Below are 16,234 nucleotides of genomic sequence, written 5' to 3'. Positions count from 1 at the left end.
TGGAGTGTAGCGAGGTGGAGGTGGTGGAGTGTAGCGTGGAGGTGGAGTGTAGCGAGCTGGTGGAGTGTAGCGAGGTGGAGTGTAGCGAGGTGGAGAGTAGCGAGGAGGAAGTGGCGGAGTGTAGCGAGGTGGTGGAGTGTAGCGAGGTGCAGGTGGTGGAGTGTAGCGAGGTGGTGGAGTGTAGCGAGGCGGTGGAGTGTAGCGAGGCGGCGGAGTGTATCGAGGTGGAGGTGGTGGAGTGTAGCGAGGTGGTGGAGTGTAGCGAGGTGGAGGTGGTGGAGTGTAGCGTGGAGGTGGAGTGTAGCGAGATGGTGGAGTGTAGCGAGGTGGTGGAGTGTAGCGAGGTGGAGTGTGGCGAGGTGGTGGAGTGTAGCGAGGTGGAGGTGGTGGAGTGTAGCGAGGTGGTGGAGTGTAGCGAGGTGGAGGAGTGTAGCGAGGTGGTGGAGTGTAGCTAGGTGGAGTGTGGCTAGGTGGTGGAGTGAAGCGAGGTGGAGGTGGTTTGGTGTAGCGAGGTGGTGGAGTGGAGCGAGGAGATGGAGTGTAGAGAGGTGGAGGTGGTGGAGTGTAGTGAGGTGGTGGAGTGTAGCGAGGGGGTGGAGTGAAGGGAGGTGGTGGAGTGTAGCGAGTTGGAGGTGATGGAGTGTAGCGAGGTGGTGGAGTGTAGCGAGGTGGTGGAGTGTCGCGAGGTGGTGGAGTGTAGCGAGTTGGAGGTGATGGAGTGTAGCGAGGTGGTGGAGTGTCGCGAGGTGGTGGAGTGTAGCGAGGGGGAGGAGTGTAGGGAGGTGGTGGAGTGTAGCGAGGTGGTGGAGTGTAGCGAGGGGGTGGAGTGTAGGGAGGTGGTGGAGTGTAGCGAGGTGGAGTGTCGCGAGGTGCTGGAGTGTAGCGAGGTAGTGGAGTGTAGCTAGGTGGTGGAGTGTAGCGAGGTGGAGTGCAGTGAGCTGGAGGTGGTGGAGTGTAGGGAGGTGGTGGAGTGTAGCGAGGCAGTGGAGTGTAGCGAGGGGGTGGAGTGTAGGGAGGTGGTGGAGTGTAGCGAGGTGGAGTGTCGCGAGGTGGTGGAGTGTAGTGAGGTGGTGGAGTGTAGCGAGGTGGTGGAGTGTAGCGAGGTGGAGTGCAGCGAGCTGGAGGTGGTGGAGTGTAGCGAGGTGGTGGAGTGTAGCGAGGGGGTGGAGTGTAGCGAGTTGGTGGACTGTAGTGAGGAGGAGGTGGTGGAGTGTGGCGAGGTGGTGGAGTGTAGCGAGGTGGTGGAGTGTAGCGAGGTGGAGTGTAGCGAGGTGGTGGAGTGTAGCGAGGTGGTGGAGTGTAGCGAGGTGGAGGTGGTGGAGTGTAGCGAGGTGGTGGAGTGTAGCGAGGTGGAGGTGGTGGAGTGTAGCGAGGTGGTGGAGTGTAGCGAGGTGGAGTGTAGCGAGGTGGTGGAGTGTAGCGAGGTGGTGGAGTGTAGCGAGGAAGAGGTGGTGGAGTGTAGCGAGGTGGTGAAGTGTGGCGAGGCGGTCGAGAGTAGCGAGGTGGTGGAGTGTATCGAGGTGGAGGTGGTGGAGTGCAGCGAGGTGGTGGAGTGTAGCGACGTGGTGGAGTGTAGCGAGGTGGTGGAGTGTAGCGAGGGGGTGGAGTGTAGCGAGGTGGTGGAGTGTAGCGAGGTGGTGGAGTGTAGCGAGGTGGTGGAGTGTATCGAGGGGCTGGAGTGTAGCGAGGTGGTGGTGTGTAGCGAGGTGGTGGAGTGTTGCGAGGTGGTGGAGTGTAGCGAGGTGGTGGAGTGTAGCGAGGTGGTGTAGTGTAGCGAGGTGGTGTAGTGTAGCGAGGCGGTGGAGTGTAGCGAGGTGGTGGAGTGTAGCGAGGTGGTGGAGTGTAGCGAGGTGCTGGAGTGTAGCAAAGTGCTGGAGTGTAGCGAGGTGGAGGTGGTGGAGTGTAGCGAGTTGGTGAAGTGTAGCGAGGTGGTGGAGTGTAGCGAGGTGGTGGAGTGTAGCGAGGTGGTGGAGTGTAGAGAGGTGGTGGAGTGTATCGAGGGGCTGGAGTGCAGCTAGGTGGTGGAGTGTAGCGAGGTGGTGGAGTGTAGCGAGGTGGTGGAGTGTAGCGATGTGGTGGAGTGTAGCGATGTGGTGGACTGTAGCGAAGTGCTGGAGTGTATCGAGGGGCTGGAGTGAAGCGAGGTGGAGTGTAGAGAGGTGGTGGAGTGTAGTGAGGTGGTGGAGTGTAGTGAGAGGGTGGAGTGTAGCGAGGTGGTGGAGTGTAGCGAGGGGGTAAAGTGTAGCGAGGTGGAGTGTAGCGAGGTGGTGGAGTGTAGCGAGGTGGTGGAGTGTAGCGAGGGGGTGGAGTGCAGCGAGGTGGAGTGTAGCGAGGTGGTGGAGTGTAGCGTTGGGGTGGAGTGTAGCGAGGTGGTGGAGTGTTGCGAGGTGGTGGAGTGTAGCGAGGTAGAGTGTAGCGAGGCGGTGGAGTGTAGCGAGGTGGTGGAGTGTAGCGAGGTGGAAGTGGTGGAGTGTAGCGAGGTGGTGGAGTGTAGCGAGGTGGTGGAGTGTAGCGAGGAGATGGAGTGTAGAGAGGTGGAGGTGGTGGAGTGTAGGGAGGAGGTGGAGTGTAGCGAGGGGGTGGAGTGCAGGGAGGTGGTGGAGTGTCACGAGGTGGTGGAGTGTAGCGAGGGGGTGGAGTGTAGGGAGGTGGTGGAGTGTAGCGAGGTGGTGGAGTGTAGCGAGGGGGTGGAGTGTAGGGAGGTGGTGGAGTGTAGCGAGGTGGTGGAGTGTAGCGAGGGGGTGGAGTGTAGGGAGGTGGTGGAGTGTAGCGAGGTGGAGTGTCGCGAGGTGGTGGAGTGTAGGGAGGTGGTGGAGTGTAGCTAGGCGGTGGAGTGTAGCGAGGGGGAGGAGTGTCGCGAGGTGGTGGAGTGTAGCGAGGGGGTGGAGTGTAGGGAGGTGGTGGAGTGTAGCGAGGCGGTGGAGTGTAGCGAGGGGGTGGAGTGTCGCGAGGTGGTGGAGTGTCACGAGGGGGTGGAGTGTAGGGAGGTGGTGGAGTGTAGCGAGGCGGAGTGCAGCGAGCTGGAGGTGGTGGAGTGTAGGGAGGTGGTGGAGTGTAGCGAGGTGGTGGAGTGTAGCGAGGTGGAGTGTAGCGAGGTGGAGTGTCGCTAGGTGGTGGAGTGTAGCGAGGTGGAGTGTCGCTAGGTGGTGGAGTGTAGCGAGGTGGTGGAGTGTAGCGAGGTGGTGGAGTGTAGCGAGGTGGAGTGTAGCGAGGTGGAGTGTCGCTAGGTGGTGGAGTGTAGCGAGGTGGAGTGTCGCTAGGTGGTGGAGTGTAGCGAGGTGGTGGAGTGTAGCGAGGTGGTGGAGTGTAGCTAGGTGGTGGAGTGTAGAGAGGTGGTGGAGTGTAGCGAGGTGGAGGTGGTGGAGTGTAGCGAGTTGGTGGAGTGTAGTGAGGAGGAGGTGGTGGAGTGTAGCGAGGCGGTGGAGTGTAGAGAGGTGGTGGAGTGTAGCGAGGTGGTGGAGTGTAGAGAGGTGGTGGAGTGTAGTGAGGAGGAGGTGGTGGAGTGTAGCAAGGTGGTGGAGTGTAGGGAGGTGGTGGAGTGTAGAGAGGTGGTGGAGTGTAGCGAGGTGGAGGTGGTGGAGCGTAGCGAGGGGGTGGAGTGTAGCGAGGGGGTGGAGTGTAGCGAGGTGGTGGAGTGTAGCGAGGAGGAGGTGGTGGAGTGTAGCGAGGTGGTGGAGTGTAGCGAGGTGGAGGTGGTGGAGTGTAGCGAGATGGTGGAGTGTAGCGAGGTGGAGGTGGTGGAGTGTAGCGAGGAAGTGGAGTGTAGCGAGGTGGAGGTGGTGGAGTGCAGCGAGGTGGTGGAGTGTAGCGAGGTGGAGGTGGTGGAGTGTAGCGAGGTGTCGGAGTGCAGCGAGGTGGTGGAGTGTAGCGAGGAGGAGGTGGTGGAGTGTAGCGAGGTGGTGGAGTGTAGCGAGGGGGTGGAGTGTAGCGAGGTGGTGGAGTGTAGGGAGGGGGTGGAGTGTAGTGAGGAAGTGGAGTGTAGCGAGGGGGTGGAGTGTAGCGAGGTGGTGGAGTGTAGCGAGGAGGAGGTGGTGGATTGTAGCGAGGTGGTGGAGTGTAGCGAGGTGGTGGAGTGTAGCGAGGTGGTTGAGTGTAGCGAGGGGGTGGAGTGTAGCGAGGTGGTGGAGTGTAGCGAGGGGGTGGAGTGTTGTGAGGAAGTGGAGTGTAGCGAGGGGGTGGAGTGTAGCGAGGTGGTGGAGTGTAGCGAGGAGGAGGTGGTGGATTGTAGCGAGGTGGTGGAGTGTAGCGAGGTGGTGGAGTGTAGCGAGGGGGTGGAGTGTAGGGAGGTGGTGGAGTGTAGCGAGGTGGTGGAGTGTAGCGAGGGGGTGGAGTGTAGGGAGGTGGTGGAGTGTAGCGAGGTGGAGTGTCGCGAGGTGGTGGAGTGTAGGGAGGTGGTGGAGTGTAGCGAGGCGGTGGAGTGTAGCGAGGGGGTGGAGTGTCACGAGGTGGTGGAGTGTAGCGAGGGGGTGGAGTGTTGGGAGGTGGTGGAGTGTAGCGAGGTGGAGTGTCGCGAGGGGGTGGAGTGTACGGAGGTGGTGGAGTGTAGCGAGGCGGTGGAGTGTAGCGAGGGGGTGGAGTGTAGGGAGGTGGTGGAGTGTAGCGAGGTGAAGTGTCGCTAGGTGGTGGAGTGTAGCGAGGTGGTGGAGTGTAGCGAGGTGGTGGAGTGTAGCGAGGTGGAGTGCAGCCAGCTGGAGGTGGTGGAGTGTAGGAGGTGGTGGAGTGTAGAGAGGTGGTGGAGTGTAGGGAGGTGGTGGAGTGTAGCGAGGTGGAGGTGGTGGAGCGTAGCGAGGGGGTGGAGTGTAGCGAGGGGGTGGAGTGTAGCGAGGTGGTGGAGTGTAGCGAGGTGGAGAGTAGCGAGGTGGAGGTGGTGGAGTGTAGCGAGGCGTTGGAGTGTAGCGAGGTGGAGGTGATGGAGTGTTGCGAGGTGGAGATGGTGGAGTGTAGCGAGGTGGTGGAGTGTAGCGAGGTGGAGGTGATGAAGTGTAGCGAGGTGGAGGTGGTGGAGTGTAGCGAGGTGGAGTGTAGCGAGGTGGTGGAGTGTAGCGAGGTGATGGAATGTAGCGAGGTGGTGGAGTGTAGCGACACGGTGGAGTGTAGCGAGGTGGTGGAGTGTAGAGAGGAGATGGAGTGTAGAGAGGTGGAGGTGGTGGAGTGTAGGGAGGAGGTGGAGTGTAGCGAGGGGGTGGAGTGTAGGGAGGTGGTGGAGTGTCGTGAGGTGGTGGAGTGTAGCGAGGGGGTGGAGTGTAGGGAGGTGGTGGAGTGTAGCGAGGTGGTGGAGTGTAGCGAGGAGGAGGTGGTGGAGTGTAGCGAGGTGGTGGATTGTGGCGAGGCGGTGGAGTGTAGCGAGGTGGTGGAGTGTATCGAGGTGGAGGTGGTGGAGTGCAGCGAGGTGGTGGAGTGTAGCGACGTGGTGGAGTGTAGCGAGGTGGTGGAGTGTAGCGAGGGGGTGGAGTGTAGCGAGGTGGTGGAGTGTAGCGAGGTGGTGGAGTGTAGCGAGGTGGTGGAGTGTATCGAGGGGCTGGAGTGTAGCGAGGTGGTGGTGTGTAGCGAGGTGGTGGAGTGTTGCGAGGTGGTGGAGTGTAGCGAGGTGGTGGAGTGTAGCGAGGTGGTGGAGTGTAGCGAGGCGGTGGAGTGTAGCAAGGTGGTGGAGTGTTGCGAGGTGGTGGAGTGTAGCGAGGTGGTGTAGTGTAGCGAGGTGGTGTAGTGTAGCGAGGCGGTGGAGTGTAGCGAGGTGGTGGAGTGTAGCGAGGTGGTGGAGTGTAGCGAGGTGCTGGAGTGTAGCAAAGTGCTGGAGTGTAGCGAGGTGGAGGTGGTGGAGTGTAGCGAGTTGGTGAAGTGTAGCGAGGTGGTGGAGTGTAGCGAGGTGGTGGAGTGTAGCGAGGTGGTGGAGTGTAGAGAGGTGGTGGAGTGTATCGAGGGGCTGGAGTGCAGCGAGGTGGTGGAGTGTAGCGAGGTGGTGGAGTGTAGCGAGGTGGTGGAGTGTAGCGATGTGGTGGAGTGTAGCGATGTGGTGGACTGTAGCGAAGTGCTGGAGTGTATCGAGGGGCTGGAGTGAAGCGAGGTGGAGTGTAGAGAGGTGGTGGAGTGTAGTGAGGTGGTGGAGTGTAGTGAGAGGGTGGAGTGTAGCGAGGTGGTGGAGTGTAGCGAGGGGGTAGAGTGTAGCGAGGTGGAGTGTAGCGAGGTGGTGGAGTGTAGCGAGGGGGTGGAGTGCACCGAGGTGGAGTGTAGCGAGGCGGTGGAGTGTAGCGAGGGGGTGGAGTGTAGCGAGGGGGTGGAGTGCACCGAGGTGGAGTGTAGCGAGGTGGTGGAGTGTAGCGTTGGGGTGGAGTGTAGCGAGGTGGTGGAGTGTTGCGAGGTGGTGGAGTGTAGCGAGGTAGAGTGTAGCGAGGCGGTGGAGTGTAGCGAGGTGGTGGAGTGTAGCGAGGTGGAAGTGGTGGAGTGTAGCGAGGTGGTGGAGTGTAGCGAGGTGGTGGAGTGTAGCGAGGAGATGGAGTGTAGAGAGGTGGAGGTGGTGGAGTGTAGGGAGGAGGTGGAGTGTAGCGAGGGGGTGGAGTGCAGGGAGGTGGTGGAGTGTCACGAGGTGGTGGAGTGTAGCGAGGGGGTGGAGTGTAGGGAGGTGGTGGAGTGTAGCGAGGTGGTGGAGTGTAGCGAGGGGGTGGAGTGTAGGGAGGTGGTGGAGTGTAGCGAGGTGGTGGAGTGTAGCGAGGAGGTGGAGTGTAGGGAGGTGGTGGAGTGTAGCGAGGTGGAGTGTCGCGAGGTGGTGGAGTGTAGGGAGGTGGTGGAGTGTAGCTAGGCGGTGGAGTGTAGCGAGGGGGAGGAGTGTCGCGAGGTGGTGGAGTGTAGCGAGGGGGTGGAGTGTAGGGAGGTGGTGGAGTGTAGCGAGGCGGTGGAGTGTAGCGAGGGGGTGGAGTGTCGCGAGGTGGTGGAGTGTCACGAGGGGGTGGAGTGTAGGGAGGTGGTGGAGTGTAGCGAGGCGGAGTGCAGCGAGCTGGAGGTGGTGGAGTGTAGGGAGGTGGTGGAGTGTAGCGAGGTGGTGGAGTGTAGCGAGGTGGAGTGTAGCGAGGTGGAGTGTCGCTAGGTGGTGGAGTGTAGCGAGGTGGAGTGTCGCTAGGTGGTGGAGTGTAGCGAGGTGGTGGAGTGTAGCGAGGTGGTGGAGTGTAGCGAGGTGGAGTGTAGCGAGGTGGAGTGTCGCTAGGTGGTGGAGTGTAGCGAGGTGGAGTGTCGCTAGGTGGTGGAGTGTAGCGAGGTGGTGGAGTGTAGCGAGGTGGTGGAGTGTAGCTAGGTGGTGGAGTGTAGAGAGGTGGTGGAGTGTAGCGAGGTGGAGGTGGTGGAGTGTAGCGAGTTGGTGGAGTGTAGTGAGGAGGAGGTGGTGGAGTGTAGCGAGGCGGTGGAGTGTAGAGAGGTGGTGGAGTGTAGCGAGGTGGTGGAGTGTAGAGAGGTGGTGGAGTGTAGTGAGGAGGAGGTGGTGGAGTGTAGCAAGGTGGTGGAGTGTAGGGAGGTGGTGGAGTGTAGAGAGGTGGTGGAGTGTAGCGAGGTGGAGGTGGTGGAGCGTAGCGAGGGGGTGGAGTGTAGCGAGGGGGTGGAGTGTAGCGAGGTGGTGGAGTGTAGCGAGGAGGAGGTGGTGGAGTGTAGCGAGGTGGTGGAGTGTAGCGAGGTGGAGGTGGTGGAGTGTAGCGAGATGGTGGAGTGTAGCGAGGTGGAGGTGGTGGAGTGTAGCGAGGAAGTGGAGTGTAGCGAGGTGCAGGTGGTGGAGTGCAGCGAGGTGGTGGAGTGTAGCGAGGTGGAGGTGGTGGAGTGTAGCGAGGTGTCGGAGTGCAGCGAGGTGGTGGAGTGTAGCGAGGAGGAGGTGGTGGAGTGTAGCGAGGTGGTGGAGTGTAGCGAGGGGGTGGAGTGTAGCGAGGTGGTGGAGTGTAGGGAGGGGGTGGAGTGTAGTGAGGAAGTGGAGTGTAGCGAGGGGGTGGAGTGTAGCGAGGTGGTGGAGTGTAGCGAGGAGGAGGTGGTGGATTGTAGCGAGGTGGTGGAGTGTAGCGAGGTGGTGGAGTGTAGCGAGGTGGTGGAGTGTAGCGAGGGGGTGGAGTGTAGCGAGGTGGTGGAGTGTAGCGAGGGGGTGGAGTGTAGTGAGGAAGTGGAGTGTAGCGAGGGGGTGGAGTGTAGCGAGGTGGTGGAGTGTAGCGAGGAGGAGGTGGTGGATTGTAGCGAGGTGGTGGAGTGTAGCGAGGTGGTGGAGTGTAGCGAGGGGGTGGAGTGTAGGGAGGTGGTGGAGTGTAGCGAGGTGGTGGAGTGTAGCGAGGGGGTGGAGTGTAGGGAGGTGGTGGAGTGTAGCGAGGTGGAGTGTCGCGAGGTGGTGGAGTGTAGGGAGGTGGTGGAGTGTAGCGAGGCGGTGGAGTGTAGCGAGGGGGTGGAGTGTCACGAGGTGGTGGAGTGTAGCGAGGGGGTGGAGTGTTGGGAGGTGGTGGAGTGTAGCGAGGTGGAGTGTCGCGAGGGGGTGGAGTGTACGGAGGTGGTGGAGTGTAGCGAGGCGGTGGAGTGTAGCGAGGGGGTGGAGTGTAGGGAGGTGGTGGAGTGTAGCGAGGTGAAGTGTCGCTAGGTGGTGGAGTGTAGCGAGGTGGTGGAGTGTAGCGAGGTGGTGGAGTGTAGCGAGGTGGAGTGCAGCCAGCTGGAGGTGGTGGAGTGTAGGAGGTGGTGGAGTGTAGAGAGGTTGTGGAGTGTAGGGAGGTGGTGGAGTGTAGCGAGGTGGAGGTGGTGGAGCGTAGCGAGGGGGTGGAGTGTAGCGAGGGGGTGGAGTGTAGCGAGGTGGTGGAGTGTAGCGAGGTGGAGAGTAGCGAGGTGGAGGTGGTGGAGTGTAGCGAGGCGTTGGAGTGTAGCGAGGTGGAGGTGATGGAGTGTTGCGAGGTGGAGATGGTGGAGTGTAGCGAGGTGGTGGAGTGTAGCGAGGTGGAGGTGATGAAGTGTAGCGAGGTGGAGGTGGTGGAGTGTAGCGAGGTGGAGTGTAGCGAGGTGGTGGAGTGTAGCGAGGTGGTGGAATGTAGCGAGGTGGTGGAGTGTAGCGACACGGTGGAGTGTAGCGAGGTGGTGGAGTGTAGAGAGGAGATGGAGTGTAGAGAGGTGGAGGTGGTGGAGTGTAGGGAGGAGGTGGAGTGTAGCGAGGGGGTGGAGTGTAGCGAGGTGGTGGAGTGTCGTGAGGTGGTGGAGTGTAGCGAGGGGGTGGAGTGTAGGGAGGTGGTGGAGTGTAGCGAGGTGGTGGAGTGTAGCGAGGGGGTGGAGTGTAGGGAGGTGGTGGAGTGTAGCGAGGCGGTGGAGTGTAGCGAGGGGGTGGAGTGTCGCGAGGTGGTGGAGTGTAGCGAGGGGGTGGAGTATAGGGAGGTGGTGGAGTGTAGCGAGGTGGAGTGTCACGAGGTGGTGGAGTGCAGCGAGGGGGTGGAGTGTAGGGAGGTGGTGGAGTGTAGCGAGGTGGAGTGTCGCGAGGGGGTGGAGTGTACGGAGGTGGTGGAGTGTAGCGAGGCGGTGGAGTGTAGCGAGGGGGTGGAGTGTAGGGAGGTGGTGGAGTGAAGCTAGGTGGTGGAGTGTAGCGATGTGGAGTTCAGCGAGCTGGAGGTGGTGGAGTGTAGGGAGGTGGTGGAGTGTAGCGAGGCGGTGGAGTGTAGCGAGGTGAAGTGTCGCTAGGTGGTGGAGAGTAGCGAGGTGGTGGAGTGTAGCGAGGTGGTGGAGTGTAGCTAGGTGGTGGAGTGTAGCAAGGTGGAGTGCAGCCAGCTGGAGGTGGTGGAGTGTAGCGAGGCGGTGGAGTGTAGAGAGGTGGTGGAGTGTAGCGAGGTGGTGGAGTGTAGAGAGGTGGTGGAGTGTAGCTAGGCGGTGGAGCGTTGCGAGGTGGAGGTGGTGGAGTGTAGCGAGGTGGTGGAGTGTAGCGAGGGGGTGGAGTGTAGCAAAGGGGGTGGTGTGTAGCGAGGTGGTGGAGTGTAGCAAGGGGGTGGAGTGTAGCGAGGTGGTGGAGTGTAGCGAGGTGGTGGAGTGTAGTGAGGAGGAGGTGGTGGAGTGTAGCGAGGGGGTGGAGTGTAGCGAGGGGGTGGATTGTAGTGATGTGGTGGAGTGTAGCGAGGTGGAGGTGGTGGAGTGTAGCGAGGGGGTGGAATGTAGCGTGGGGGTGGAGTGTAGCGAGGAGGAGGTGGTGGAGTGCAGCGAGGTGGTGGAGTGCAGCGAGGTGGTGGAGTGTAGTGAGGAGGAGGTGGTGGAGTGTAACAAGGGGGTGGAGTGTAGGGAGGTGGTGGAGTGTCGCGAGGTGGTGGAGTGTAGCGAGGGGGTGGAGTGTAGGGAGGTGGTGGAGTGTAGCGAGGTGGTGGAGTGTAGCGAGGGGGTGGAGTGTAGGGAGGTGGTGGAGTGTAGCGAGGCGGTGGAGTGTAGCGAGGGGGTGGAGTGTCGCGAGGTGGTGGAGTGTAGCGAGGGGGTGGAGTGTAGGGAGGTGGTGGAGTGTAGCGAGGTGGAGTGTCGCGAGGTGGTGGAGTGTAGCGAGGGGGTGGAGTGTAGGGAGGTGGTGGAGTGTAGCGAGGTGGAGTGTCGCGTGGGGGTGTAGTGTACGGAGGTGGTGGAGTGTAGCGAGGCGGTGGAGTGTAGCGAGGGGGTGGAGTGTAGGGAGGTGGTGGAGTGAAGCTAGGTGGTGGGGTGTAGCGATGTGGAGTTCAGCGAGCTGGAGGTGGTGGAGTGTAGGGAGGTGGTGGAGTGTAGCGAGGCGGTGGAGTGTAGCGAGGTGAAGTGTCGTTAGGTGGTGGAGAGTAGCGAGGTGGTGGAGTGTAGCGAGGTGGTGGAGTGTAGCTAGGTGGTGGAGTGTAGCGAGGGGGTGGAGTGTAGCAAAGGGGGTGGTGTGTTGCGAGGTGGTGGAGTGTAGCAAGGGGGTGGAGTGTAGCGAGGTGGTGGAGTGTAGCGAGGTGGTGGAGTGTAGTGAGGAGGAGGTGGTGGAGTGTAGCGAGGGGGTGGAGTGTAGCGAGGGGGTGGAGTGTAGTGATGTGGTGGAGTGTAGCGAGGTGGAGGTGGTGGAGTGTAGCGAGGGGGTGGAATGTAGCGTGGGGCTGGAGTGTAGCGAGGAGGAGGTGGTGGAGTGTAGCAAGGTGGTGGAGTGCAGCGAGGTGGTGGAGTGTAGTGAGGAGGAGGTGGTGGAGTGTAACAAGGGGGTGGAGTGTAGCGAGGTGGTGGAGTGTAGTGATGTGGTGGAATGTAGCGAGGTGGAGGTGGTGGAGTGTAGCGAGGGGGTGGAGTGTAGCGAGGGGTTGGAGTGTAGCGAGGAGGAGGTGGTGGAGTGCTGCGAGGTGGTGGAGTATAGCGAGGTGGTGGTGGTGGAGTGTAGCGATGTGGTGGAGTGTAGCGAGGTGGAGGTGGTGGAGTGTAGTGAGGTGGTGGAGTGTAGCGAGGTGGTGGAGTGTAGCGAGGAGGAGGTGGTGGAGTGTAGCGAGGTGGTGGAGTGTAGCAAGGTGGTGCAGTGTATCGAGGTGGTGGAGTGTAGCGAGGTGGTGGAGTGTAGCGAGGTGGTGGAGTGTAGCAAGGTGGTGGAGTGTAGCGAGGTGGTGGAGTGTAGCGAGGTGGTGGAGTGTAGAGAGGTGGTGGAGTGTAGCGAGGTGGTGGAGTGTAGAGAGGTGGTGGAGTGTAGCGAGGTGGTGGAGTGTACCGAGGCGGAGTGAAGCGAGGTGGTGGAGTGTAGCGAGGTGGTGCAGTGTAGCGAGGTGGAGTGTAGAGAGGTGGAGGTGGTGGGGTGTAGCGAGGTGGAGTGTAGAGAGGTGGAGGTGGTGAAGTGTAGCGAGGGGGTGGACTGTAGCAAGGTGGTGGAGTGTAGCGAGGGGGTGGAGTGTAGCGAGGGGGTGGAGTGTAGTGAGGGGGTGGAGTGTAGCGAGTGGGTGGAGTGTAGCGAGGGGGTGGAGTGTAGCGAGGTGGTGGAGTGTAACCAAGGCGTGGAGTGTCGCGAGGTGGTGGAGTGTAGCGAGGTGGAGGTGGTGGAGTTTAGCGAGGTGGAGGAGTGTAGCGAGGGGGTGGAGTGTAGCGAGGTGGTGGAGTGTAGCGAGGCGGTGGAGTGTAACGAGGTGGTGGAGTGTAGCGAGGTGGTGGAGTGCAGCGAGGTGGAGGTGGTGGAGTGTAGCGAGGTGGAGGTGGTGGAGTGTCGTGAGGTGGAGGTGGAGGAGTGAAGCGAGGTGAAGTGTAGTGAGGTGGAGGTGGTGGAGTGTAGCGAGGTTGTGGAGTGTAGCGAGGTGATGGAGTGTAGCGAGGAGGTGGAGTGTAGCGAGGCGGTGGAGTGTAGCGAGGTGGTGGAGTGTAGCGAAGTGGTGGAGTGTAGCGAGGTGGTGGAGTGTAGCGAGGTGGTGGAGTGTTGCGAGGTGGTGGTGGTGGAGTGTAGCGAGGTGGTGGAGAGTAGCGAGGTGGAGGTGGTGGAGTGTAGCGAGGTGGTGGAGTGTAGCGAGGTGGAGTGTAGCAAGGTGGAGGTGCTGGAGTGTAGCGAGTTGGAGGTGGTGGAGTGTATCGAGGTGGAGGTGGTGGAGTGTAGCGAGGTGGTGGAGAGTTGCGAGGTGGTGGAGTGTTGCGAGGCGATGGAGTGTAGAGAGGTGGAGGTGGTGGAGTGTAGCGAGGTGGTGGAGTGTAGTGAGGTGGAGGTGGTGGAGTGTAGCGAGGCGGTGGAGTGTAGCGAGGTGGTGGAGTGTTGCGAGGCGATGGAGTGTAGCGAGGTGGAGGTGGTGGATTGTAGCGAAATGGTGGAGAGTAGCGAGGTGGAGTGTAGCGAGGTGGAGGTGGTGGCGTGTAGCGAGGTGGTGGAGTGTAGCGAGGTGCAGGTGGTGGAGTGTAGCGAAATGGTGGAGTGTAGCGAGGTGGAGGTGGTGGAGTGTAGCGAGGTGGTGGAGTGTAGCGAGGTGCAGGTGGTGGAGTGTAGCGAGGTGGAGGAGTGTAGCGAGGGGGTGGAGTGTAGCGAGGTGGTGGAGTGTAGCGAGGCGGTGGAGTGTAACGAGGTGGTGGAGTGTAGCGAGGTGGTGGAGTGCAGCGAGGTGGAGGTGGTGGAGTGTAGCGAGGTGGAGGTGGTGGAGTGTCGTGAGGTGGAGGTGGAGGAGTGAAGCGAGGTGAAGTGTAGCGAGGTGGAGGTGGTGGAGTGTAGCGAGGTTGTGGAGTGTAGCGAGGTGATGGAGTGTAGCGAGGAGGTGGAGTGTAGCGAGGCGGTGCAGTGTAGCGAGGTGGTGGAGTGTAGCGAAGTGGTGGAGTGTAGCGAGGTGGTGGAGTGTAGCGAGGTGGTGGAGTGTTGCGAGGTGGTGGTGGTGGAGTGTAGCGAGGTGGTGGAGAGTAGCGAGGTGGAGGTGGTGGAGTGTAGCGAGGTGGTGGAGTGTAGCGAGGTGGAGTGTAGCGAGGTGGAGGTGCTGGAGTGTAGCGAGTTGGAGGTGGTGGAGTGTATCGAGGTGGAGGTGGTGGAGTGTAGCGAGGTGGTGGAGTGTTGCGAGGTGGTGGAGTGTTGCGAGGCGATGGAGTGTAGCGAGGTGGAGGTGGTGGAGTGTAGCGAGGTGGTGGAGTGTAGTGAGGTGGAGGTGGTGGAGTGTAGCGAGGCGGTGGAGTGTAGCGAGGTGGTGGAGTGTTGCGAGGCGATGGAGTGTAGAGAGGTGGAGGTGGTGGATTGTATCGAAATGGTGGAGAGTAGCGAGGTGGAGTGTAGCGAGGTGGAGGTGGTGGCGTGTAGCGAAATGGTGGAGTGTAGCGAGGTGGAGGTGGTGGAGTGTAGCGATGTGGTGGAGTGTAGCGAGGTGGAGTGTAGCGAGGTGGTGGAGTGTAGCGAGGTGCAGGTGGTGGAGTGTAGCGAAATGGTGGAGTGTAGCGAGGTGGAGGTGGTGGAGTGTAGCGATGTGGTGGAGTGTAGCGAGGTGCAGGTGGTGGAGTGTAGCGAAATGGTGGAGTGTAGCGAGGTGGAGGTGGTGAAGTGTAGCGAGGTGGAGGTGGTGGAGTGTAGCGTGGTGGAGGTGGTGGAGTGTCGTGAGGTGGTAGAGTGTAGCGAGGCGGTGGAGTGTAGCGAGTTGTTAGAGTGTTGCGAGGCGGTGGAGTGTAGCGAGGTGGAGGTGGTGGAGTGTAAGGAGGCGGTGGAGTGTAACGAGGCGTTGGAGTGTAGCAAGGTGGAGGTGATGGAGTGTAGCGAGGTGATGGAGTGTAACGAGGTGGTGGAGTGTAGCGAGGTGGTGGAGTGTAGCGAGGTGGTGGAGTGCAGCGAGGGGGTGGAGTGTAGCGAGGTGGTGGATTGTAGCGAGGTGGTGGAGTGCAGCGAGGGGGTGGAGTGTAGCGAGGTGGTGGAGTGTAGCGAGGTAGTGGAGTGTAGCGAGGTGGTGGAGTGTAGCGAGGTGGTGGAGTGTAGCGAGGGGATGGAGTGTAGCGAGGTGGTGTAGTGTAGCGAGTTGTTGGAGTGTTGCGAGGCGGTGGAGTGTAGCGAGGTGGAGGTGGTGGAGTGTAGCGAGGCGGTGGAGTGTAACGAGGCGTTGGAGTGTAGCGAGGTGGAAGTGATGGAGTGTAGCGAGGTGATGGAGTGTAACGAGGTGGTGGAGTGTAGCGAGGTGGAGGTGGTGAAGTGTAGCGAGGTGGAGGTGGTGGAGTGTAGCGAGGTGGAGTGTAGCGAAGTGGTGGAATGTAGCGAGGTGGTGGAGTGTAGCGAGGTGGTGGAGTGTAGCGAGACGGTGGAGTGTAGCGAGGTGGAGTGTAGCGAGGTGGTGGAGTGTAGAGAGGTTGAGGTGGTGGAGTGTAGCGTGGTGGTGGAGTGTAGCGAGGTGGAGTGTAGCGAGGTGGTGGAGTGTAGAGAGGTTGAGGTGGTGGAGTGTAGCGAGGTGGTGGACTGTAGCGAGGTGGAGTGTAGCGAGGTGGTGGAGTGTAGCGAGGTGGTGGAGTGTAGTGAGGTGCTGGAGTGTAGCGAGCCGGTGGAGTGTAGAGAGGTCGAGTTGTTGGAGTGTAGCGAGGTGGTGGAGTGAAGAGTGGTGGCGGAGTGTAGCGAGGTGGAGGTGGTGGAGTGTAGCGAGGTTGAGTGTAGCGAGGTGGAGGTGGTGGAGTGTAGCGAGGTTGAGTGTAGCGAGGTGGAGGTGGTGGAATGTAGCGAGGTGGAGGAGTGTAGCGAGGTGGTGGAGTGTAGCGAGGTGGTGGAGTGAAGCGAGATGTTGGAGTGTAGAGAGGTAGAGGTGGTGGAGTGTAGCGAGGCGGTGGAGTGTAGCGAGGTGGTGGAGTGTAGGGAGGTGGTGGAGTGTAGCGAGGTGGTGGAGTTTAGCGAGGTGGAGGTGGAGGTGGTGGAGTGTAGCGAGGTGGTGGAGTGTAGCGAGGCGTTGGAGTGTAGCGAGGCGGTGGAGTGTAGCGAGGCGGTGGAGTGTAGAGAGGTCGAGGTGTTGGAGTGTAGCGAGGTGGCGGAGTGTAACGAGGTGGAGGTGGTGGAGTGTAGCGAGGTTGAGTGTAGCGAGGTGGAGGTGGTGGAGTGTAGCGAGGTGGTGGAGTGTAGCGAGGTGAAGTTGGTGGTGTGCAGCGAGGTGGTGGAGCGTAGCGAGGGGGTGGAGTGTAGCGAGGTGTTGGAGTGTAGAGAGGTGGAGGTGGTGGAGTGTAGCGAACCGGTGGAGAGTAGCGAGGTGGTGGAGAGTAGTGAGGTGGAGGTGGTGGAGAGTACCGAGGTGGATTGTAGCGAGGCGGTGGAGTGTAGCGAGGTGTTGGAGTGTAGTGAGGTGGTGGAGTGTACCGAGGTGGACTGTAGCGAGATGGATTGTACCGAGGTGGAGTGTAGCGAGGTGGTGGAGTGTAGCGAGGTGGTGGAGTGTAGCGAGGTGGTGGAGTGTAGCGAGGGGGTGTAGTGTAGCGAGGTGGTGGAGTGTAGCGAGGTGGAGTGTAGCGAGGTGGTGGAGTGTAGCCAGGTGGTGGAGTGTAGCGAGGTGGTGGAGTGTAGCAAGGCAATGGAGTGTAGCGAGGTGGTCGATTGTAGCGAGGTGGTGGAGTGTAGCAATGTGGTCGAGTGTAGCGAGGCGGTGGAGTGTAGCGAGGTGGTCGAGTGCAGCGAGGTGGTGGAGTGTAGCAAGGTGGTCGAGTGTAGCGAGGTTGTGGAGTGTAGCCAGGTGGTCGAGTGTAGCGAGGTGGAGGTGGTGGAGTGTAGCGAGGCAGTGGAGTGTAGCGAGGTGGTGGAGTGTAGTGAGCTGGTGGAGTGTAGCGAGGTGGTGGAGTGTAGCGAGGTGGAGTGTAGCCAAGTGCTGGAGTGTATCGAGGCAGTGGAGTGTAGCGA

This window comes from Cetorhinus maximus, chromosome 3 (genome assembly GCF_964194155.1).
Source record: "Cetorhinus maximus chromosome 3, sCetMax3.hap1.1, whole genome shotgun sequence".
Classification (NCBI taxonomy): Eukaryota; Metazoa; Chordata; class Chondrichthyes; order Lamniformes; family Cetorhinidae; genus Cetorhinus; species Cetorhinus maximus.
Note: the sequence above shows the minus strand (reverse complement) of the source record.